The sequence below is a fragment of the Vanessa atalanta genome, chromosome 26, assembly GCF_905147765.1.
Source record: "Vanessa atalanta chromosome 26, ilVanAtal1.2, whole genome shotgun sequence".
Lineage (NCBI taxonomy): Eukaryota > Metazoa > Arthropoda > Insecta > Lepidoptera > Nymphalidae > Vanessa > Vanessa atalanta.
In genome coordinates, this window is record NC_061896.1 from 3,951,582 (window position 1) to 3,978,567 (window position 26,986).

Below are 26,986 nucleotides of genomic sequence, written 5' to 3' on the forward strand. Positions count from 1 at the left end.
ACTCACAGGACGAAATTCGTTGGTAGCATTACCTGCGCAAGAGTCCACTTCGAGGCCATTAAGCCTATGACTGCGTACGGACGTACTCATATTCAATCTCTAGGAATATCAACTAAAAATATGGTTTACTATTTTTAAGTCCTATCAATCCTTAGCCGTAGACCTTGCTCACAGTCATATTAAATAGCAGAATAAGGCAGTTATATTGAAATAAAAAAAAGACACATCAATTTTATTTATTTGCATAGAATCACAGATTGTTTTATATAAATAAATGTAATTGGAATGTATTTAGAGACCACATTATTTCTCAGGGTTGGCTCCACACGAGGGAACTGCTCAATTGTCAAGAGCAGGTCAATTTCGTATACACATTCAATAATGACAGCGTTCAAGTCTGTCATAACTAAGATGATTTTCACGTTATATTCAATAATAGTTAGCTAGGCTACACAAAATGCAGAGTAGTACTGTCGACAATATTGTTGTCTATTTAGGCTTCAAGCTCTTTGATACTGGCCAAGACTTATAGTAACAGCTTGTAAATTTCCTACTGCTGAGCTAAGGCCTCCTCTCCTTTGAGGAGAAGGTTTGGAGCTTATTTCACTACGATGCTCCAATGCGGTGGATACACATGTGACATGATTTCGTTGAAATTAGACACATGCAGGTTTCCTCACGATGTTTTCCTTCACCGCCGAGCAAAAGATAAATTATAAACACAAATTAAGCACATGGAAATTCAGTGGTGCTTGTGCCTATGTTGCTTCAAGTACGTTTAACTCAGTCTAAGGTTGTACATTAAAAGACAAGCGTCCATTTATTTATTTTTTTATGGATTGGTTGGCGGACGAGCATATGGGCCACCTGATGGTAAGTGGTCACCACCGCCCATAGACAAAGGCGCTGTAAGAAATATTAACCATTCCTTACATCACCTATGCGCCACCAACCTTGGGAACTAAAATGTTATGTCCCTTGTGTCTGTGATTATACTGGCTCACTCACCCTTCTAACCGGAACACAACAATAGAGTGTACTGTTATTTGGCGGTAGAATATCTGATAAGTGGGTGGTACCTACCCAGACGGACTTGCACAAAGCCCTACCACCAAGTTACAGCAATGATGCATTAATTGCAATAAACAGACCGAGAAAAATGTCCAGCGAAAACTATTTTTTTTAGAATAAGTAAAAAAACAATATTTTTTAAAACAAGCTTTTATTTAAATATTATATATAAAGGAAATAATAAACCTTTGAAGTAAATAAAATCATTGTGTTACGTTGTACATTTTTTTATTTTTACATAATGATGACGCAATTTATAACTCTAAGTAGAAAATCATGTATTTTTTAGACAATAAAAATATGTATTCAATATTTTTTTGTCTTTGTTGTTATTATAAGTAAAGGTGCTCGTTTAGCTACTTATGCTACTTCGATATGTCATTAACCTTCCAAAACATTTATTATATGTAAAAAAATAAATTATACCATTCGCCAGGCCGGTGAAAATAAGGTGTTTGCACTTTGAACTTTATAAAACGAAAAATGGGATATCATAAAATTTCCAATTATACGGGGAATAGCTCTAAGGATTGAGTTATTAGGCACGGTATCCCTGGAGTAACATCGGCAGGACTCGCGATACACTCAGCCTGGAAACCGTCAACGATCCACGATTAAGATTATAGTATTAAATTTCTTATTCTTATTAAAATACGTATGAAAAAAATTAAAACTTGCCTTGCTTGGACTTGTCAAATAAAATAACACAATAGTATCATAAAACACTGGTAATATACTTATTTACTTACATGACAATGAACACAATTAGATACATGACATTACACTCAAACAGTCGGAACAATGAAGTATGGATAAGATATCGAAAATAATTCATAAATTAAACAGCAACAGTAGTTGTGGACTTAACGGAATAAGTACATAAGTTATCAAATGTTTGAAAGGATTGCCGAAAAACTATCAAAGTGCATAAATGAATTTCCCGACGCACTCAAAATTGCTAGTCAGTCCTAATTATAAATCAGGAGTAGATCTGATACTATAAATTGTAGACTGTATAATTGAGCGGATATTGTGTAAACGTTTACATATCTGATGAAAGTTCTAGATTAACGAACAGTATGTTTAATGCTAAATAAACATACTGAAATAAAAACTAAAATTGATGAAAAAAAAAATTGTTCTGGGGATAATAATTCAATCTATAAAAGGTTTTCGATACGATCATCCACAATAAATTACTAAAAAAAAATTAAAAGAGATAACAGGCATATCACTGTAAATTTTAACATTATACCTGCAAGGCAGGTTGTCAAAATTTGAAATTACATTAGTACTACACATAATATCACATGTGGAGTTCCTCAAGGCTCTATTATCGGCCCTTTGCTCTTCTTGATTGATATAAATAATATAAATTAAATTAGATTAACTTAAAACCTTACAACATATGCAGAAGATGTTCAGACATGTCTGTTTTACTTTGGTTCATCTATTCATACTATAATAACAAATGCACAGACTAAATACAGCGCTCAATTCGAGAGAAATATAGATAGATATATGAAAAATCTTATTTGGAAGTTTCATATTGAGTGTATAAGAAGTTGTAATCCAAATCATATTAACGAATTTGATGATATCAATACATTCAAAAATAAATTGAAAAAATATATACAAATATAACATAGATGCACTCTCATTTCTAATACGATGATGTATAAAATCCGGCACGAAAGAGATCAGGCGTAGGAGCAATGGTTTTAAGTGATTTCCGAGGTACGGGAGTGTAAAAACTGCCAACTTCCAGTGTTCGGGCTGTTACTGAGAATTTCTCGAAGGAAATCCAATAGCTTTTTATTGGCGTGACTGAGGTATGAATCGAGGGCCTCGAGATCTACGGCCTTACTCTTATCTAGTCTATAGTATAACTTTTGAGGGAAAGGTATCACGCTTACACCACCAATGTGGGTCGGTAGGCTCCATGAAACACGTCCAGTTTTCCTTACGATACATTCCATCATAAAATGAAACATATCAATTCAATGGTGCTTTGTGTCCCAGGTTTGAAAGAATCATTGGTTTAGGTGAACGCCTAACCACTCCTCATTTTTTTTTAGGTCGTCCACCTCATGGTAACTTATTACCACTACTCATTGCCATTGGCGCTGTAAGAAATATTAACCATTCCTGTCATCGATGATAAAACTATATAAATTAACGACTAAGCTACGTTAGGTTACGGTTTCATATTGTAACTATAAAAATAAAAAACATAATACCACCAATCTTGGGAATTAAGAGGAGAGTTGTGCCTATTGTTATATGGGCTCATTCATCCATCAAACCGGAACAACAATACTAAGAATTGCTGTTATCTGTGGCGGTACCTGCCCAGACGGGCTAGCACCAAGTCCTACCACCAAGTAAAAATAAATAAAATAATTAAACTGTTGTTATTTAATGCGAAGCGCAGAAATTGGGTGTTGCTACCCAATTTGAGACGTAGGATGCAGGTTGACGGGACAGAATTAAATATTTTTCTTTATGTAACGTATAATATAATAATATTATTTTGAATTAATTAAACCCAACTATATTTAGTAAAAAAAGAATAAAGCGTACTATTATCACACACCTATTTAGAACATGCGTCATACCTCTTTAGACTCCTTGACTAAATCACGACCCTTCTGTTTGCAAACAATAATTGTAAAAATTACCGCTGAATTTCCTTCGCCGGTTCTTGTCAGGTCCGGGATGTTAATTTCCGAACCGATGGTAGATTTTTGACTATCAATAAGCAAGTTTAACACTTCTGAATTGAGTGAAGATTTTTGACTTTGACCTTGATTTTGACTTTAGCTAAGTGATCAGATCGAGAGCATGGATAGCTCTTGGGAGTTCCGTCAATCAATGAAATATGTAGATTCTAAATCGTATGTGTATATCATCTCCCTTTCTTTTCTTCTACCCTCCAATTTCTTATTCTGCGTGCTACCGAACGAACGGTGAACGGTAAAACGGCGAACGATAGGTGCACCCTGTTGATTTGGGATAGACGAGAACTAGGACTAGGAATATATAGACTAGGAGAAGTTTGTTTCGTCTACTACGTACTCCTTCGTCGACTACTAGCAAAGGATTCAGTGACTAAGTTGGATTTCTCGTTCCAATTCATGTGATGACCGCCATTATGCCGTCAAAGCTACCTACCTGCCGTCAAAGTTCCCTACCCAATGAGATAGGGTAACGACGAAAACGGGCTTGTAGACCATAGTCGATTTACCACTCCAGAAGTAGACTGCAGGCCTGCTGCTTGACCTCAGTGTACTTGGTGATCGCTTGTAACTAAAACTCCTCGATACCGTTATACCGCCGATTGCAGAATGGTTTTTCGCCGTCCTTCTCTCCGTCTGATCGGAATCGGAATTAAAAATAGCGACGCTCCATACGCATGTTTTCTAAATAGTGGAAATAAATGGAACTATTTAGCAGCTCTATAATAATATAATTTAAGCATCAATAATTAAATTATTAAAAGGGGCATCACATCGATTATTATTGGAACAGGAGTTATAACGAACCGATCACAATGTGATTTACAGCCACGGTAAATTATATGCCCTATAAAAGTGTAGGCAGACAGTGTACTGATATTATTGACTACAAAATGAGATTCTTGGTGCTATTTTCTGTGCTCTTTGCGCTCCTGTGCACGGCAATGGTATGCTTATTTAATAATATAATATATTTTTTTAAATTATATTAGACATTTTCTTCTGTATAAGTTAAAATAAGTTAGTATTCGTCCATTTTCATGCAGGCAAATTTAATTATACATTATGTTTATAAAACGATTGATAAACCAAGTAACTTTTCAGTTTATTACGGATTTGTTCAAATCTGCTATTCGATCTGTTTGTAACTTTAAATTAATGTTATCTTCCAAACTAACGATTCAAAAGCGCCTGTGCCTACCTGAAATAATGATTATATATTCTTTGTTTTTGAAAGGATTACAATTCTTATTTATTTTATGCTATAATTCAGATCAGCAATTTTAAGTATACTTCGGTTTGAAGGCACAGCCACTAGATAAATCGTAAGCCCCGAATTTGATGGTGCATTGTTGATGTAAATGATATTATAAAAGAATGAGATTACCCATTTGTTAGCCCTCCTACCGTCTAGAAATAAAAAAATAAGAATGTAAAATCACATTTTTAAATATTTCAGGGTGACGTTGACTGGAACAAAAAACTCGGCTACCCTGCGAGACACCACCAACTTGCTGCCCACCTCCCAGTGCAAGTTAATATACAAGATGTACTTGAGGCTCTTGGAGCAGCTGCCCGCTTACATATACAATAACAATTTAATTGTTTGTTTATCTTTTAACAGCTCACCTTTAATTATCTAACGTATTACTTCAAGTTATAACAATCTTCGTTCGATAAATTTAATTGGTGACCAAATGTCGCGTTACAACGCGAATACGCCACGTAGTAATATGTATATGTTTCATTATTGAAACTGATTATATTTTACATAAAAGTAATTAAAGTTTGCTCTTACCTGTAATTGTTTTTAATTTATTTTTTAATCATCTTACATGAAACCTTCTGGTGGCACAGTGGGACCCTTTTTTTTTTTTTTTGTTTAACGAGGAGGAAATGCATTTACGCATGCCGCCCGGTCGGGGGACCGGGACGGGTATGTGGGACTCAACCGGGAACTAATGCCCCGTGCCAGGGCACGCTAGTGCTAATGCCCTGTCCTACCCACTAAAACTATCCTCGGGTTTCCACCATGCCGCCGAGTGGTGAGGCCACGGGATCGCCAAGGGCATGCAACCGCGACCCCACCAGCGGCAGCCGCCGTAAGGCGGCTGAATATTCATGGAAAGCGCGCCTAGTGCGCGCCTTCCCCCTCATCCTCCACGCAGGAATCTGGCGAACTCCCCCGAGTCCGCCACTGGAGGCTGGGCGTCAACGAAGCTGATGCCCTGCGGCGGATAAGATGGTAGGCTCCGCCGCTGACCGCCGGTGTAAAACACCTGGGAGGCTCGAGTAGCGAGCCCTCCCACTCCCTCCTAGCCAACGAAGCCACTCACATGGTCCGCCCTGACGCCTATCAGGGACGTACCAGGAGCAGCCCCGCGACATCCCTCCCGCCAGTCTTAGCCGTGGCCGACGAGCAAGCTCAAGCCGGCCCCGTTGCCCAGGGTACACCACGAGGAGGTGACTGACATGTACCCCGGCACAGTGGGACCCAACACGACCATATCGCAAACCTATTTTATAGCATGTGGTTCGCCAATACTTTGACTCAGGTTGTCAAAATTGGAAATTACGTTATTACTAATATTACATTTGGAGTTCCTCAAGGCTCTATTATCGGCCCTTTGCTCTTCTTGATTCATGTAAATAATATAAATTAAATTGGAATGACATAAAACCTTACAACATATGCAGAAGATGTGCAGACATGACTGTTTTACTTTCTTTGGTTCATCTATTCATACTATCATATCAAATGCACAGACTAATCTTAATAAACTTCACGAACTTAACAAATTATGTTTTAACCAAAACATAATTTGTTAAAAATTAACCCATCTAAATCATGCTATATGATTTTTTATGCCATAAAAATATAATAAATTACTTACCTATAATATTAATAATTGTATAATAACGCCCTCAATTCGAGAGAAATATAGATAGATAGATAGATAGATAAAAAAGCTTATTTGGAAGTTTCATATTGAGTCTATAAGAAGTTGTAATCCAAATGATATTAAAGAATTTGATGATATCAATACATTTAAAAAATAAACTGAATAAACATATACGAAGCGAGTAAAAAAACATTAAAGGACTTCAATATAACACAGAATATAACACAGATGCACTCTCTTTCCCTCAGTCTTATAATAGAATGATATATAAAATCATGAGCCGAGATGGCCCAGTGATTAGAACACGTGCATCTTAACCGATGATTTCGGGTTCAAGCCCAGGCAGGCACCACTGAAATTTCATGTGCTTAATTTGTGTTTATAATTCATCTCGTGCTCGGCGGTGAAGGAAAACATCGTGAGGAAACCTGCATGAGTCTAATTTCAACGAAATTCTGCCACATGTGTATTCCGCCAACCCGCATTGGAGCAGCGTCGTGGAATATGCTCCAAACCTTCTCCTCAAAGGGAGAAGAGGCGTTTATCCCAGCAGTGGGACATTTACGGGCTGCTAATGCTTAAATAAAAATATAAAATCCGGCACGAGCGGAAAGAGATCAGGCGCAGGAGCAATGGCTTTAAGTGATTTCCGAGGTACGGGAGTGTACAAAATGCCAACTTCCAGTCTCCGGGGTGTTACTGAGAATTTCTCGAAGGAAATCCAATAGCTTTTTATTGGTGTGACATATGAACCGAGGGTCTCGAGATCTGCGGCCTTACATACAGTCTAAAGGCCTTTTGAGGAAAAGGGATGAAGCTTACTCCACCAATGCGGGTTGGTGAAAGCAATTGGTAGACTCCATGCACCACGTTCAGGTTTCCTTACGATGTAATACATCACCGCTGAGTATGACATTAATTATATATATACATAAAATAAAACATATAAATTCAGTCGTGATTTTTACCCCAGGTTTGAAAGAATCATCAATTTAAAAATAAATAAAATAATTAAAATTATTTAATGCAAAGCGCAGAATTTCATTAGAAACACCCAATTTGAGACGTAGGATGCAGGTTGATGGGACAGAATTAAATATTTTTCTTTATGTAACGTATAATATAATAATATTATTTTGAATTAATTAAACCCAACTATATTTAGTAAAAAAAGAATAAAGCGTACTATTATCACACACCTATTTAGAACATGCGTCATACCTCTTTAGACTCCTCGACTAAATCACAAGCCTTCTGTATGCAACAATAATTGTAAAAAAAAAATATTTTTTTATTCTTGCTGAATTTTTTTCTCCGGTTCTTGTTAGGTCCAAGATGTTAATTTCCGAACCGATGATAGATTTTTGACTCTGATTTTGACTTAAGCCAAGTGACCAGCTCGAGATCATGGATAGCTCTTGGGAGTTCCGTCAATCAATGACAGATGTAGATTCTAAATCGTATCTCTATAACATCTCCCCTTCTTTTCTTCTACCCTCCAATTTCTTTTTTTTTTTTTTATGTCATAAGGTGGCAAACGAGCAGGAGGCTCACCTGATGGAAAGTGACTACCACCGCCCATGGACATCTGCAACACCGGGGGGCTTGCAGGTGCGTTGCCGGCCTTTCAGGAAAGAGTACGCTCTTTTCTTGTAGGTTCCCAAGTCGTATCGGTTCGGAAAAACCGCCGGCGAAAGCTGGTTCCACATAGTGGTTGTGCGAGGCAGAAAATGTCTTAAAAATCGCGCTGTTGTGGATTTTCGGACATCTAGGTGGTGCGGGTGATATTTGGAATTTTGACGAGATGTCCGAAGGTGAAATTCAGCAGCCGGGATTAATCCGAACAATTCCTCGGAACATTCCCCGTGATAAATTCTGTAGAAGATGCAGAGCGATCCAACATCTCTACGCAAAGCCAAAGGATCAAGCAGATCGGAAAGGGCTTGATCGTCGATAATTCGAGCCGCTCTACGTTGGATACGGTCAAATGGAAGGAGCTGGTACTGGGGAGCACCCGCCCAGAGGTGAGAGCAGTATTCCATGTGAGGCCGAATTTGCGCCTTGTATAGTCTTAGACGATGGGCCGACGTGAAATACTGTCTTGCCTTGCTGAGCACACCAAGCTTTTTTGATGCCAATTTGGCTTTTCCTTCCAATTGACCGCGGAACTGAACGAGACTCGAAACATCAACGCCAAGTATTCCGATACTAGCTGTAGCGGCTAACGGAATGTTCTCGAATCGTGGAGATACGACAAATGGTGTTTTTTTAGCAGTTAACGCGCAAACTTGCGTCTTTTTGGGGTTGAAGTGAACTAGGTTTAGCCGACCCCAGTTCGAGACTTTGTTTAACGAAGACTCGATTTCAGACACAAGTTTGTTCCGGTTTTCTTCGACGTTTTCCCGAGAAATATTAGCACGGCCGGTGTATGAGGTGTCTACGGTGCTGTCGTCTGCATAGCAATGAATGTTACTGATTTGCAACAAGTCATTGATATGCAGAAGAAACAGAGTGGGTGATAGAACGCAGCCTTGACGAATTTTAAGTCAGAGCATGCACCGTCGACAACGACCTTGATGCTCCGATCTGCCAAAAAACTGGTAATCCAATTGCATAATTTCCCGGGAAGCCCATAGGAAGGAAGCTTCGAAAGAAGCACTTTGTGCCACACGAGATCGAAGGCCTTCGCTATGTCCAGACTGGCTGCTAATGCCTCCCCTTTGCTCTCAACTGCTTCCGCCCATCTATGAGTAAGGTAAACTAGAAGATCACCGGCTGAGCGACCCCGACGGAAACCGTACTGGCGGTCGCTAATCAGCTGGTACTCCTCTAGGTACCGCAGGAGCTGGCAGTTTATAATGGACTCCATTACCTTGGAGAACAAGGAGGTGATGGCTATAGGCCTATAATTGGACGGGTCTGAGCGGTTGCCCTTTTTAGGGATCGGATGCACCAAAGCAGTCTTCCAGGAGTTCGGGACGACGCCGAATGCATAGGATTGCCGGAAAAGACGCGTTAAGACCGGCGCCAACTCGGGAGCACATGTCCGTAGCACGATTGGAGGGATGCCATCGGGTCCACTCGACTTATGAATATCCAAGGAAAGAAGTGCTTTACGAACTGCACTTTGCCGGAATTTAACCTCCGGCATCGTGGTATCACACCGCGGGATTGTTGGTGGTGGCTTTCCTCGGTCATCCAGAGTCGAGTTCGCTGCGAAGAGAGAGCCTAAAAGATCAGCCTTCTCCTTCGCTGTATGGGCCAATGACTCACCGTCCTTGTGCAGAGATGGTAAGGAAGGCTGACAGAAATTCCCTAAGACAGCCTTGGCGAGAGACCAGAACGCACGTGTTCCTGAAGGGAGGCGCACCAGTCTCTCGCCAATTCTGCCAATGTACTCCGTCTTCGCCTTAGCAATCACGTTTTTGAAGGACCTAGAGGCAGAGTTATATTCCTTTCTGATTGCGCTGGTATTTACATCACGAGACGCTGATGCGTTAGCCCAGTCTTGGTAGCGTTCCCATTTTTAGCGTGAAGCCGTTTTGCAGAAACGACCAAACCAGGGCTGGGACTTGCCACCGATGGGGACCGCAGAATACGGAATGAATAGTTCCATACCCTGAAGTACCACATCGGCAACAGAGTCAGCAACAACACTCGGATCATCCGGCGAGAAACAAACCTGCCCCCATGGGTAGGATGCAAAGAAGGACCGCATCCCATCCCAATCTGCTGACCTGTAGTGCCACACTCGGCGGCAGCCCACGAAACGAGGTCATGAGTAACGCGCAACCGGCACTGTACTTCGGACGAGACAGTGGTCCGACGAGCCCAGAGGGGGTTCGACGATAACCTGATAGCCATCCGGATGGGAAGTCAGCAGAAGGTCCAACAGGGAAGGTGTATGATCCTCCACGTCTGGTATTCGCGTTGGCGAGGGGACTAGTTGTGTCAAATCATATGCTAAAGCGAAGTCGAGAACAGATCTACCCGCATGATCGGTAGTACGCGATCCAAGCCATTCGGCATGGTGGGCATTAAAATCGCCAAGAATAACGATCTCTGCGGATGGGATCTGCTGCAGTACGGAATCTGTAGCCATTTGGACGTGCTCAACCAGTCGGTCGGTTTCAGCATTACCGCTATGGGACCTATAAAGGCAAGCGTAGATTCGCGGATGGTCGTCACAATCCACACGCAGCCAGATAATTGATAGGTCCTGTCCTTCAAGGCTGCCGAGGCGTCGAGAGCAGATATCATCTCTGACGTAAACGCACACCCCAGCTCGTGGTACAAAGGAATGTTCCAATTTATACCCGGGGTAGGAAAGAAAAGTCGTATCGGCAGGAGAAGATATCTGAGTCTCGGTAAGAAAGAGCAAGGCCGGCTTCGCCGTCTCAAGGTGAAAGTGGACGGCGTTCAAGTTCGAGTTGAGTCCCCTTATGTTGCAGAAGTCCACAGTGAGGGTGGTAGGGGTTGCCTTATGATGCCTGCTCCGCTTGCCCCGAACAGTGGCGAGCGCAAAATTGCCCCCCCCAGAATTCGGAGGGCAGCCTGGGCATCCCTGCTCAGGTGGTGTATGTCCTGAGCATGAATGCCCAGAGAGGGATTCTCCACCGCAGTCGCTGATGGTACCCTCCTGGGGTAATGTAACCAAATTCTGCACAACCATCATGTTTAAGGGGGGGGGGATCGGGCCTCCGGGACTCTCACATACCAGACGAAACGCGGTAACATAGCTACCACTTCACGCCGATTTTAAGTGAGAGAGTGGTACTTCCCCGGGCGTGCCGGCCCATTCGACTGCAACCCGAAGGTATGCAGTGTGGCACTACCACTTAAAAATGTCAATCAATGACAGATGTAGATTCTAAATCGTATCTGTATAACATCTCCCCTTCTTTTCTTCTACCCTCCAATTTCTTATTCCGCGTGCTACCAAAGGGGTGGCGAACGATAGGTCCACCCTGTTGAGTTAGAATAGACGAGAACTAGGACTAGGAATATATAGACTAGGAGAAGTTTGTTTCTTCTACTACGTGCTCCAGCCACGGATTCCTCGTTCCAATTCATGTGATGACCGCCATTGTACCGTCAAAGTTACCTACCCAATGAGATAGGGTAACGACAAAAACGGGCTTGTAGACCATAGTCGATTTACCACTTCAGCAGTAGACTGCAGGCTTGCTGCTTGGCCTCAGTGTCATTGGTGATCGCTTGTAACTAAAATTCCTCGACACCGTTATAACACCGACTGCAGAATGTCTTTTTGCTGTCCCTCTCTCCGTCTGATCGGAATCGGAATAAAAAATAGCGACGCTCTATACGCCCGTTTTCTAAATAGTGGAAATAAATGGAACTGTTTAGCAGCTCTATAATAATATCATTTAAGCATCAATAATTAAATTATTAAAAAGGGCATCACATCAATTATTATTGGAACAGGAGTTATAACGAACCGATCACAATGTGATTCACAGCCACGGTAAATTATATGCCCTATAAAAGTGTAGGCAGACAGTATACTGACATGATTGACTACAAAATGAGATTCTTGGTGCTATTTTCTGTGCTCTTTGCACTCCTGTGCACGGCAATGGTATGCTTATTTAATAATATAATATTTTTAAATGAAAAAAGTCATTAGTCAGAAGAAAATCATTAAATAATTTTACATTTTGTAAAATTTTTATTTTAATGATATTAGACATCTTCTTCTGTATAAGATAAAATGATAAAATGAGTTAGTATTCGTTGATTTTCATGCAGGCAAATTTAATTATACATTGTAATACATGTTTATAAAACGATTGATGAACCAAGTAACTTTTCAGTTTATTACGGATTTGTTCAAATCTGCTATTCGATCTGTTTGTAACTTTAAATTAATGTTATCTTCCAAACTAATGATTCAAAAGCGCCTGTGCCTACCTGAAATAATGATTATGTATTCTTTGTTTTTGAAAGGATTACAATTCTTATTTATTTTATGCTATAATTCAGATCAGCAATTTTAAGTATACTTCGGTTTGAAGGCACAGCCACTAGATAAATCGTAAGCCCCGAATTTGATGGTGCATTGTTGATGTAAATTATTTTATAAAAGAATGAGATTACCCATTGGTAGCCCTCCTACCGTCTCGAAATAAAAAAATAAGAATGTAAAATCACATTTTTAAATATTTCAGGGTGTCGTTGACTGGAACAAAAAACTTGGCTACCCTGCGAGACACCACCAACTTGCTGCCCACCTTCCAGTGCAAGTTAATGTACAAGATTTACTTGAGGCTCTTGGAGCAGCTGCCCGCTTACATATACAATAACAATTTAATTGTTTGTTTATCTTTTAACAGCTCACCTTTAATTATCTAACGTATTACTTCAAGTTATAACAATCTTCGTTCGATAAATTTAATTGGTGACCAAATGTCGCGTTACAACGCGAATATGCCACGTATTAATATGTATATGTTCCATGATTAAAACTGGTTATATTTTACATAAAAGTAATTAAAATGTGCTCTTGTCTGTAATTGTTTTTATTTTATTTTTTAATCATCTTACATGAAATCTTCTGGTGGCACAGTGGGACCCTTTTTTTTTTTTTTTTTGTTTAACGAGGAGGAAATGCATTTACGCATGCCGCCCGGTCGGGGGACCGGGACGGGTATGTGGGACTCAACCGGGAACTAATGCCCCGTGCCAGGGCACGCTAGTGCTAATGCCCTGTCCTACCCACTAAAACCATCCTCGGGTTTCCACCATGCCGCCGAGTGGTGAGGCCACGGGATCGCCAAGGGCATGCAACCGCGACCCCACCAGCGGCAGCCGCCGTAAGGCGGCTGAATATTCATGGAAAGCGCGCCTAGTGCGCGCCTTCCCCCTCATCCTCCACGCAGGAATCTGGCGAACTCCCCCGAGTCCGCCACTGGAGGCTGGGCGTCAACGAAGCTGACGCCCTGCGGCGGATAAGATGGTAGGCTCCGCCGCTGACCGCCGGTGTAAAACACCTGGGAGGCTCGAGTAGCGAGCCCTCCCACTCCCTCCTAGCCAACGAAGCCACTCACATGGTCCGCCCTGACGCCTATCAGGGACGTACCAGGAGCAGCCCCGCGACATCCCTCCCGCCAGTCTTAGCCGTGGCCGACGAGCAAGCTCAAGCCGGCCCCGTTGCCCAGGGTACACCACGAGGAGGTGACTGACATGTACCCCGGCACAGTGGGACCCAACACGACCATATCGCAAACCTATTTTATAGCATGTAGTTCGCCAATACTTTGACTCAGGTTGTCAAAATTGGAAATTACGTTATTATTAATATTACATTTGGAGTTCCTCAAGGCTCTATTATCGGCCCTTTGCTCTTCTTGATTCATGTAAATAATATAAATTAAATTGGAATGACATAAAACCTTACAACATATGCAGAAGATGTGCAGACATGACTGTTTTACTGTCTTTGGTTCATCTATTCATACTATAATATCAAATGCACAGACTAATCTTAATAAACTTCACGAACTTAACAAATTATGTTTTAACCAAAACATAATTTGTTAAAAAATAACTCATCTAAATCATGCTATATGATTTTTTATGCCATAAAAATATAATAAATTACTTACCTATAATATTAATAATTGTATAATAACGCCCTCAATTCGAGAGAAATATAGATAGATAGATAGATAAAAAAGCTTATTTGGAAGTTTCATATTGAGTCTATAAGAAGTTGTAATCCAAATGATATTAAAGAATTTGATGATATCAATACATTTAAAAAATAAACTGAATAAACATATACGAAGCGAGTAAAAAAACATTAAAGGACTTCAATATAACACAGAATATAACACAGATGCACTCTCTTTCCCTCAGTCTTATAATAGGATGATATATAAAATCATGAACCGAGATGGCCCAGTGATTAGAACACGTGCATCTTAACCGATGATTTCGGGTTCAAGCCCAGGCAGGCACCACTGAAATTTCATGTGCTTAATTTGTGTTTATAATTCATCTCGTGCTCGGCGGTGAAGGAAAACATCGTGAGGAAACCTGCATGAGTCTAATTTCAACGAAATTCTGCCACATGTGTATTCCGCCAACCCGCATTGGAGCAGCGTCGTGGAATATGCTCCAAACCTTCTCCTCAAAGGGAGAAGAGGCCTTTATCCCAGCAGTGGGACATTTACGGGCTGCTAATGCTAAAATAAAAATATAAAATCCGGCACGAGCGGAAAGAGATCAGGCGCAGGAGCAATGGCTTTAAGTGATTTCCGAGGTACGGGAGTGTACAAAATGCCAACTTCCAGTCTCCGGGGTGTTACTGAGAATTTCTCGAAGGAAACCCAATAGCTTTTTATTGGTGTGACATATGAACCGAGGGTCTCGAGATCTGCGGCCTTACATAGAGTCTAAAGGCCTTTTGAGGAAAAGGGATGAAGCTTACTCCACCAATGCGGGTTTTCACCAACCCGCATTGGTGCCCGCACCAGCAATTGGTAGACTCCATGCACCACGTTCAGGTTTCCTTACGATGTAATACATCACCGCTGAGTATGACATTAATTATATATATACATAAAATAAAACATATAAATTCAGTTATATAGATATGTGACGACCACTTCCCACCATGTTATGCATTTGCCAGTCCGCCTACGTCCGTATGCGCAACAATATATTTATATACATTACAGGGTGGTACATCGATTGGCAAAAAAAAATTTACCACTCTACGAGACCTAACCGACTTGCTGCCCATTTCCCAGCTTTTGTTAACGTCCAATATTCGTGGCAACGTGCAAGGATGTTTACATTAACTACAAATTAACTGTTTGTAGTAAATTTAGTTAGTTAACTTCAAGTTAGAACAATCTATTTTCGACAAATTTGATTGGAGATCAAATGTCGTGAAATAACACGAATATCCTTCTAACAATCATATATATGTTTAATGATCGAAACTGTTATTATAATTTTTGAAACTGCCATTAAATATAAATATTGAATATAAATTAATAAAACGTGTGATATTGTTTTTTATTTTTACACGTGTGATATTGTTTTTTTTTTTCTAACATGTCATTGAGGTTGGTTTCGAGCGATCACCAGTATATCTCGCGCAATTCCTTGAGGACTCAGCATATCCACATCGCCCATATCTTTTAGAGTATGCAGCTCGCTAACACTTCGACTCGTTGATATGCTTATGATCCAGCAGGCGTAGGATCCTCGAGGTGGAGAATCTCAAATAAGATGTTTCTGCAGTCCGACAGATTCAAAAGCGTCTTCATCATCTTTTAACCCCACACTTCCTTCCACGAGGGTGACGAACGATATCACCAAGTAACTCAAAGGAGTGAAATTGGCGGGTCTCTTTCAGCTTCTTCATAACCATCTTTAAAGTTTCTGGACTAATATGACACCACCAGAGCTGTTTTTCAACCAGAGTTATGTGTTTTTCAATAAGTTTGATCAGAAAATTTTGTTGATTTCTGCTAATTTTGTGATCTATTGTTATGTCCCTACAACAAAATTCCATTTTGCAATGGAGAAATACCAATAATAACACTAAATAAAAAAAAATAAACACATAAACCTATATACGATGAAAGCTGTTCCAATAATCTACTATCGGAACTGGTTGTAGCTTTAAATTTAATTTATCTTTCAAAATTTAGGTACCATTTCTTGTTTTTGTTGCACAATTTTTCATGTTTTTCTAAATGTACTTTTTTTTAAATTAAATAAATATGATAAAAATGATGATGAAAGTTTACTTTTGTCGTTTAAAACTACAATTCATAATAAATTCGTGTGTACTAGTTCCTTAATCCTTTTAGTGGCTTTTACTACAGGCACATTAGAGAAAACATCTTAGTTCCCAAGGTTGGTGACTCATAGACGATTTAAGGGATGATTTAGATTTCTTACAGTAGTAATGTTTTTTAAAGGTTATAACCGCTTACCATCAATTGGCCCATATCACACAAGTGGTACAAGTCAACCTACAACATTTTTTCTATTTCAGGGGGAACTGGACACCCGAAAAAACATAGCTCCTGTAGGAAGCATAAACAACTTGCTTATCACCGGAAGCTTATATTAACTAAAATTAAACAAATTGTTTAATTTAAGCTTATTTTTAATTAACTAAGATATTACTTCAATCTGTAACGATCTGTGTTTGGTAAATTTATATGTAGACGAAATATCTTGGAACAAATTTTCTTCATTATAATTAAAATAGTTTTTAATTGCATACAAATAATTGATTAAAAAAGAATAATAAACATTTACTATATACGTATAATAAAATTGGAGTGTCTGTTTGTAATATTAAAATACCCGCTTTTTACTAAATGCATATGTATGTATACACGGTACATTTACCAAAATAATATTCATTTACCATTTTTATCTGTCCTTCTGTTTGTTCCGGCTAATCTCTGGAACGGCTGGTCCGATTTTGACGGGACTTTCACTGGCAGATAGCTAATATAATAAGGAGTAACTTAGGCTACAACAATAACTTTTTTGTTAAATTCAAACGCGCACGAAGTCGCGGGCACAACTAGTATACAATATAAATAAACAATAAACATTGAAAAATGAGATAAGTTGCCAAATTAATTGAAGGCTTGGCTTGTTTAATTGAGGGTTTAGCGAGCAATTTTACCGTGAAGTTTTCCTTTTTACCATTATTTTAATAATTAATTACACTGATTGCCAAGCCGGTAAGCGAAGTTGGCACGTTCGATTAAATTAGACAAAAAGCGGGTACATAGATAGCGGGTAGAAGATAGATAGGGGGAGGTTCCAAAATTGGACGTACGGTTGTCTAACACAGGGAACAAAATCTCCATCTCTTACTGTATACCTGGTATACCGTTTCGATCGAAAATCCGCACCGCCGGATTTTTGGCGAGTATTCCGAGAAGGAGAGCAGAGTGTGAACCCTACTTTCCTACTTAGACGGTCTTCTCTCTAGGGTTTGTGTCAGGGTTTCCCAGGCACGCGCTAAAGTCGCCGAGAACCATTATCGTTTTCGTTAACAACCCGATTCCGCAGCTCTGACACAAGTTGATCTTCATTCAGAAGAAGATGAGTTTGTCACTCATATTAACATGGGAGTTTCTTCCTCAATCTGGCGCTGAGTTGACGAAAATTTGGTATCAACTTAAGAGCTTCGACTTCTTTGTGGAGACAGCCATTATTGGTATCTTGGTTCCCAATGCCAGAGCTAAATTCTCTGGCGTGAAAATGCTAAGTCCTTCAATTTATGCCCATCGTGGACACGCAGCTCCACCGTTTTTTTTTTATGTTATATGCAAACCGAAACGAGCAGGAGGCTCACCTGATGGAAAGTGATTACCACCGCCCATGGACATCTGCAACACCAGGGGGGTTGCAGGTGCGTTGCCGGCCTTTAATCGTTACCATATTATTGAGCTATTTAACTTGGACCTCAGATCGAGTGCTTTTTGAGCAGTCCAGTATTGTTTTAGGCATCTTCTCACCTCAGGCTCGGCGGCATTAATCTACAGCTTAACCTTAATGGGCAGGGCCATCATTTCTTATAGACGCCATGTAGCCACAAATTGCAGGTTTGCACTTTGCTATTCTCGTCTTCGTCTTCGTATCCAAGTCAGAAATATCACAACGCCTAATATGCCCATTTTCTAAAAAGTCTTATTTCAATAATGCTATTAAATAATATATTATAAATAATTCAAGCATCAAAAATAATTCAATAGGCGTCAAATCGATTATTATTGGGATAGGCTCTAATAATGAACTGATTACAATAACTATTAAGCCATGGTTCATTACCTGTTCTATAAAAGAATAGTCAGACATCGTAATGATATCATTAACTACAAAATGAGATTCTTGGTTCTATTTTCTGTGCTCTTTGCGCTCTTGTGTGCCGCGATGGTAAGCGTTTTTAATATTATGTATTTTTAAAAAGTTTGGTTATTGGTAGGTTGATCAGAATACTTGGTTGTAAAAGTGTAGTGGCGGATCTTTTCCCATTACGCAATTGAAATTAATAATTATTTTAAAAATTATAGACATATACTTACGTTTATAAATCTTTCAGGGTGAATTCGACTACACTGCAAATTATGCCAGACTTGCTTCCCAACTTCCACCCAATGCCGACGTCCGAAATTTGGTTAAATCTCTTCATGCAGCTAGAAACTTACATCAACATCAATAGCTATTCGACATCTCATTGAAGTAAATATGACTTCAAATCTGATTTTGATAAATTTTAACAATAGACCGATTCCCTTGCAAATATGTATACCCCATTAATTTATATTGATGTTCAGTTATCGAGATTAACGTTTTATATTAAAGTAATAAAGCGTGCTATTATCTAATATTGTTTTAATTTAAACCAGCACCCTAACCGGATTTTAGAAGCAACTTACAGACCGAATTTTAGTCCCTCTGAGTAGGTATCGTCCACTCATCGTATCACCCATCATATATTTTACCGCCAAGCACCAATGCTATGTATTGTTGAGTTCCGGTTTGATAGGTTGGTGAGCGTTGTGACTACAGTGATAAGGGATATAAAATCTTAGTTCCCAAGGTCGGTGGCGCATTGGGATGGTTATTTTCCATACGCTACCAATGTTAATGGCCAATAGTCACAACATAACACGTGGCCCATTTTACCTTCTACATAAAATAAAATATTTATATTGGATTTTGGTGTGGTTGAACAGAGTCCTCTGATTAATGAAAATTCGAACTAACATAGTATGATAACTAGGTTCAAAATAGTGTTTTTTGGACTACGTCTAGTTTCATATCAATATGAAACCTTTTTAATGGCCTAGTTAGTCATTACAAGATTTAAATTAGATATGATATCTTCTACTGAATTGTCAAAGTCTGTCAGTGTCATATATTTTCTTGCAATATTTCGCAATCTTAGAATAAAAGCGCATGTAATATTATTCGGCCGTTATTTTGAGTGACGATTAATGTAATAATGACTTGACGTGTGATGAGTGGTTCCATCGGCACCGGGAAGTGGTGGTGATTCCTTGGCCTGCAAAAGCGGCGCATTTAAACTTTATCTAAAATCTATGGGATTTAATGGTGCGGCGGTGGATAAATAATAACGATAGAACCAAAGCAGCTGTCGTAGAACATTGCCGAAGTGTTTGGGAGGGTTTCAGAGGAACCGACATATGCTCTCACGCCTTGTTGGATCAATGCGACAGCGACTACAAGCTACACGAATGGCAGATAAACTCGTTTTAAAAAAATATTGAAAAATAAATAGTATTTTTACTTTTTATTTACTACTTCCGTCCTGCGGTTTCACTCTCGTTCCCGAGAGATTTTATGTTTTCCGGGTATAAAAAAGTGTTCTATATGTTATTCCAGTACATATTCTATCTGTGTGCCAAATTTTATCCAAAGCCGTTCAGTATTTTTTACGCGAAAGAGTAACAAACATCCATCCATACCTCAGAGAAATGAACCAGATCTATACAAACAAACTTTCGCGTTTATAATATTAGTAGGAAGTAGGATTACTACTATGCGCTCTCTTTTATAAGAGACAAGACAATATCCTTATCTCCGTTGTTACATGTACATGTTACATGAGCATTAATATTTATATTTATTTATTTTTATTTAGCTATTTCTTCTTCTTATTATTATACCTTTCAAGCGCTATTTTACTCTTTGCTAGATGCGGCTTATAATATCATTGCGACGCAATATGTCATACTCAATCCGGTTATCGCTCATACTGAGCACAAGAAAATAGATCTTAAGGTGGCGAACCATTTTTTACACAAACTGTACCTAGAATGCTGGCGCTATGAACTCTCTGAACTAATAGGCTAGTCTTTAGTGGCTTAGCTATGATAGGGCAAAGCGGTACCGTATAACAGGGCCTACTAAGGTGGGGATAACTTGACGTACGTAGTTATTGCTAAGCGATATCTTTGACGTCTATTTCAAATGCTATCTACCGTTAGGGTGCAAGGAAAAAATAATTTCAAAATCCGTATAATAGTAAAATCAGTATTTATATTATGTATTATAAATAGTATTAAAGTATATATCGGGCATGGGTTTGTTCTTTCTTAATGCAATTTTGGGTACTTTCGTATCAACGCCATTGTAACAAAATAAAATGCGCCAATTTAGGTTTTACAAGTGGTCGCTCGACAACTGATGCGGGAATAGCACTTCTTAAACATATTTACGATGCATGGGAAAAATTACAGAATGCTATTGGAGTATTCTATGATTTGTCTAAATCATTTGGTTGTGTAGAACACGAGACGCTTCTTTATAAGCTCAAATACTACGGTATTAAAGGTAAAGCTCTTGATCTCATTGCTTCATATTTAAGTCAAAGAGTCCAGCAACTTTTCATTAATGACATAAAGTCTTCTGGGAATACGTAAAAAATGGGTATTCCACAAGGATCAATTTTGGGTCCCTTTCTATTTCTAGTATATATGATCTTCCTTTCTATGTTATAGGTATTTTTGATATAGTGTTGTTTGCTGACGATACTTCACTGATATTTAAGGTAGACAGGAAAAAAACTGACTATGACGATGTGAGCGGTGGATTATCACAGATATACGATTGGTTTACAGTAAATAATTTAGTTTTGAATACTCAAAAAACAAAATGTGTAGTTTTACCCTACCCAACGATAGAAATCAAAATTCTAATATATCTTTAAATGTAGCCGTCTTGATGTTGCCGATACTACGGTGTTTTTAAGAATAGCATTGCATTCCAAGCTTCAGTGGAGTCCTCATTTATCGTCCCTGACAGGAAGACTCAGCTCCGCAGCATACGCGGTTAGAAAAGTTAGACAACTAACTGATATTGATACCGCTCGTATAGTATATTTTTGGTTATTTTCACAGTATTATGTCATATGGCATATAGGCCAGTCAACAAAGTCCGTGAAGGTCAAATAATAAGTATCATTATGATTTTGTGAAATGTGGTTTGGGACGTTAAAATAGTAACAAATTAAAATTTTCAACTCTCTGGGGTGAACGCTAAGGGGTTGAGAGGGTGAATAGCGTTTTTGTATATAACTTTGTGAAAAAAATGTTAGATGGCTATGCAACTGTCGTTTTTGATGGGTATCCAGATACCATCACGGCCAGAGGTAAAAAAGTGCAGAACGTCTATGTCGATCGAAAACTGTCGCCGCTGATGAGTTCATAGATGAGTCAATGCCAGCAACAACAACCCAAGAAAAGTTTTTGTCAAACGAAAAGAACAAAGCTATGTTGATATCTTTGTTGATGTCAAAACGAGGTGCTGGATACGGAGCTTCAACATTTTGGATGCTGACCCAGTCACCATCGAATGTACGAAGGAAAATCGCCGAAATCCCCGAAGGATCTACGGTACGAAGGATTCGTTCGCTCCCTTACAAAGAGCAAGTTCAACATTGCTGGCTTATCACCAACAAAAGCAGCTGGAGACCAACATTCGTACCGAGTTTACCATCAGGTGCAGCTTTGGATGAGAGAGATGATAAGTTGAAATTTATTGGAATTAATATATAAACAATTCTGAATGAACACATAAATGTTCATTAACGTTATTGCTTTGTATTATTGTTTTATAGACCAAAAATTGACTCCTACATCGTGGGGCTAGAAACGAGATGTTAATGGTTTATCTCCGATATTGACAACACTGGAACCTGCACCAGCCGACTTGCTCAAACTGATATCCCGCAGATGCTAAAAAGGATGCAGAAAATCTTGAGAATGTAGAAAAGCTGTATTGAAGTTCTCCGAAATTTGCAAGTTGACGAAGTGGAAGTTGATGATGTCGAGAATGATTTAGTGGAAAGAAATATTTTCAATGTCGAACCTGACCAAGCCGGGGAACCGCAAGATAGATATCTCGAAACTGAATATATCGAAGAAGAACCAGATGAGGAAGCAACAGTTGACAGACTCGAAAATGACGAATTGCTTAGCAATTCCACTTCACCTGGGTCTCCAACCAGAAAAAAAGACGAATCGTAAATCGCAACGAATTTGCTGATAGTATGTATTTTATCAAAACATGAATAATTTTTTTTTTAATTATAATTTTAAATATATAATTATTACTTAATTTTACGATTTTCAGATGACTGTGTCAGAGAGGTAACATAGGATCGTGTAAGAAGTATCTTTCCAATTTTTGTTACAATTAAAAACAATGATTTTCATGCAATTGTTAATTAACAAATAATAATAAAATGTTGTTTGCAAAAATCGTACCTGTAATACGAATGTTAAAGACAATTTTCTAAGTTATCTATCATTCGCCCTATTTTCCCCCTTTTTTCACATTTATTATTGTTAAATTTGAATTTGTTTATGAAAAAACAATAAAACAAGTAACATTGAGGGTGACACTTAAATTAATTAGTAATTAACAACTTTCTATAAACATTTTAACCCGTTTAAACAAGTTTTTACCACTGTTATTCAAATAACATTTTTTTTGTTAATAACTAATTTTGCACTAAACAAAAAAGGTTGAAATTTTAATACAAGGTAAGTTATAATTATTTATACCTTCTGTCCAATTTTCAACCATCTAACATTTTTTTCACAAAGTTATATACAAAAACGCTTTTCACCATCACAACCCCCTAGCGTTCACCCCAGATGGTTGAAATTTTTAATTTGTTATTATTTTAACGTCCCAAACCACATATCAAAAAATCATAATGATACTAATTATTTGACCTTCACGGACTATATTGACTGGCCTATTTTTACTTTGGGGTAATGCTGCAGATATTGAATCTGTTTTTATTTTATAAAAGAAAGCAATCCGCTCATTTATAATCTTGGAGCTAGAGACTCTCTTCGGGATGTTTTTAACAAAGTAAGAATACTCACTGTTGCGTCACAATATATTTACAACAATATTATGTATATTCACAGTAGCATTGATCGCTTTGATAAAATCAGTGATAATCATTGTATGTGCACAAGTAAGGATAAGCTTATAACGCCAAGTTTCCGACTCCGCAAAGTCAATAAATCATTCTTAGGGCAAGATATCCGTTTCTATAATTAAATTCCGCAGACATTTTTAACTTTGCTGTTTCATAAATTCAAATCATTTGTAAAAAATAAATTGGTAAAAATGCATATTATTCGATACAAGATTATATAGATGAAAAAAAAGCGTGGAGTTAATGCTTGTTGACTTCCAGGCAGGTTAACATAACATACATATATAATTGTATTTAACTAACATGACTGTATTTTTAGATGTTGAAAAAAGTAACTACTGAGTTTCTTGCCAGCTCTTCTCGGTAGAATCTACGTTCCGAACCGGTGGTAGCTTTACTTAAAATAGTTTGTTAAATAACGATTGAAAAGTGCTTGTAAAGGCCTTCTTGAATAAAGTTTATTTTGATTTTGATTTTGTAAAGGCAGGCCAACCGTCAGGGCGTCTCGGTAGCATGTGAAAGTGATCCCGTGGCGACCGCCGAAGAGACGGAGAGGGTACCGCTTATTTTTTAGTGAGTATCTCGGTGTACCGGTGAGCATTCAGCGTCCAGGGTACCAGCGTGTCCCACATACCCCCCTTCCCACTTTCACGTGGTGGAAACGCGTAAGCCTTTTTTCCAGCGAGACAAAAAAAGGTTAGGTTTTATTTCCGGGGCGCACCCTGGCAAGGGCGTTCGACACCTCTTCTCCGCGTACCTAGATCAGGGCAGACTCGTCGTTGAGAGATATCCTATCTTACCATGCCTAGTTGGTGTGGCTAATGCGGTCCACCGCATTTGCGCTCTAGGCCACGAGGTGGTCTTATACAAATCGAAGGCCCTTGTGTTCCATGGGCCTCGAAATGCGCCACCACCGGAGATGGTCATCACAGTCGGCAGTACTTCCATCGCCAAATGGTCGACAATGAAGTACCTGAAAGAGACTTTCGTGGGCTTCCTAATGTCATGTCCGAACCTCTTGAGAGTAGAGCCGGTTCTTCTCCGCTTTTGCTGCTTTATTAGAAGTTTTTCGAGTGAGCTTCGGCCTCGATGATCCACGGCGGGCTTCCGGGCAGAAAGCAGGCAATCGCTCTGAGCGCCGTGGCCTGCTGCGGGCGTCGCAGCGAAGCTACATAGCGGGTATTCAGAGCGTCCACCTGTATCTGCACCCCATTGAGCGCTCCACACCAGGCTCCCATAGGAACCATCAATTTAAGAGCTGCGAGTTATTTGCGGAGGCAGACATTATTGGTATCTCGGTTCCCGATGCAAGAGCATACAAAATACTCTAGAGCGAAACCACTTTCCCCTTTAATTTCTGTACTTATGGGCTATTTCCATCTTTTTGCAGCCATCCTTGTCTTTGTCTCCGTATCCCAGTCAGAATAGCAACGCAACGTCATATATGTCCGTTTTCTAAATAGTCTTATTTCAATAATGCTCTTTATTTTAATATTATAAATATAATTGAAGCATCAATAATAATTATAAGGGCGTCACATCGATTATTATTGGGGCAGGCGTTAATAATGAACTGATTACAATAACTATAAAGCCATGGTTCATTACCTGTTCTATAAAAGAATAGTCAGACATCGTAACGATATCATTAACTACAAAATGAGATTCTTGGTGCTATTTTCTGTGCTCTTTGCGCTCTTGTGCGTTGCAATGGTAAGCGTTTCTTTATATTATTATCTGTTAAATAAGTTTGGTTATTGATAGGTTGATCAGAATACTTGGTTGCATGCGTTTAATGATAGATCATAATTCACATTACGCCATGGAGAAACTTTATAATCATTTTTTAAATTCATGTTAGTCTATACAAAATAATATAGTTGAGCTTTGAATCAGTATTCGACCGTTTTCATACAAGATGTATAAATTTAATTTTATATTTTGATTATTACTTGTAGGTAAATAATTGGTAATACAAGTATTCAGTTTAATGCCACTCTCGTAGATCACAATCAGAACTGGTTGTAGCTTGAAATTTCATTTATTTTCCAAAATAATTATCCATAGTTAGATTGATTATGTATTTTCTAAAACAGCAATTATTAGCATATCGGTTTGAAGGGTCAGTGATAGTGTAGCCACAGGCACAAGGGATATTCTAGTTCTAAAGGTTGGTTACATTAGAGATGTTAGGGATGATTAAGATTTGTTATGGAGCCAGTGTCTATGAAAGGTGGTGACCGTTCAATATTATGCGTATATATTGCCATTAAAATCGTGGAGTTAATACTTGTTGACTTCCAGGTAGGATGTATAACATACATATATAATTGTATTTAACTAACTGTATTTTTAGATGTTAAAAAGAGTAACTGCTGAGTTTTTTGTGGGTTCTTCTCGGTAGAATCTGCATTCCGAACCGGTGATAGCTTCACTTAATATAGTTTGTTAAATGACGATTCAAAATTCTACTTGAATAAGTATATTTTGTTTTTATTTCTACTACAGCTTTTTTAACTCTTTCAGGGTGAATTCGACTACACTGCAAACTACGCCAGACTTGCTTCCCAACTCCCACCCAATGCCAACGTCCGCAATTTGGTTAAATCTCTTCATGCAGCTAGAAACTTACATCAACATCATTAGCTACTCGACATCTCATTGAAGTAAATATGACTTCAAATTACAAAGATCTGATTTTGATAAATTTTAACAATATACCAATTCCCTTGCACCTGCAGATATGTATATCCCACTAACTTATATTGAAGTTCAGTTATCGAAATTAACGTTTTATATTCAAGTAATAAAGCGTGCTATTATCTAACATTGTTTTTTTTTTTTAAACTATACCGGATTTTTTACACCGACTTACTGACGACCGGACTTTTGATAACATTGTTTAAAACACTAATTTTACTTTATTAAAACTTAATTCCCGAGGTCAATGGCGTATTGGTAATGTGAGGAATGGTTAATTTTCATACGGTGCCAATGTTGATGGCCAATAGTCACCACATAACACGTGGCCCATTTTCCCTTCTACATAAAACACGATATTTATATTGGAGTTTGGTGCGGTTGAACAGAGTCCTCTGATTAATCTTAAAATACAACCGTTCAAAAATAACGTACGGTACCAATATCAATGTTGACCACTTACCGTTTTATGGACCAATTTCCCTTCCTATCTATGCCATAAAAAACAATTAATAAAAACAGATTCCTTCAGTTTATAATTTTTTTTATTATATTACATTATAATTAATCACTGTATCTGCGGC

At 38.6% G+C, this 26,986-nt stretch overlaps 2 long non-coding RNA genes across 2 annotated transcripts; both read left to right on the forward strand.

Annotated features, from left to right (window-relative positions):
• The first annotated feature begins 18,576 nt into the window (after positions 1-18,576).
• LOC125074031 lies at positions 18,577-18,979 on the forward strand. Its single transcript, XR_007120082.1, has 2 exons — positions 18,577-18,655; positions 18,822-18,979. It is a non-coding gene; the product is annotated as an uncharacterized LOC125074031 (long non-coding RNA).
• Positions 18,980-25,259: 6,280 nt separating this feature from the next.
• LOC125073982 lies at positions 25,260-26,529 on the forward strand. Its single transcript, XR_007120080.1, has 2 exons — positions 25,260-25,415; positions 26,229-26,529. It is a non-coding gene; the product is annotated as an uncharacterized LOC125073982 (long non-coding RNA).
• The last annotated feature ends 457 nt before the right edge of the window (positions 26,530-26,986 follow it).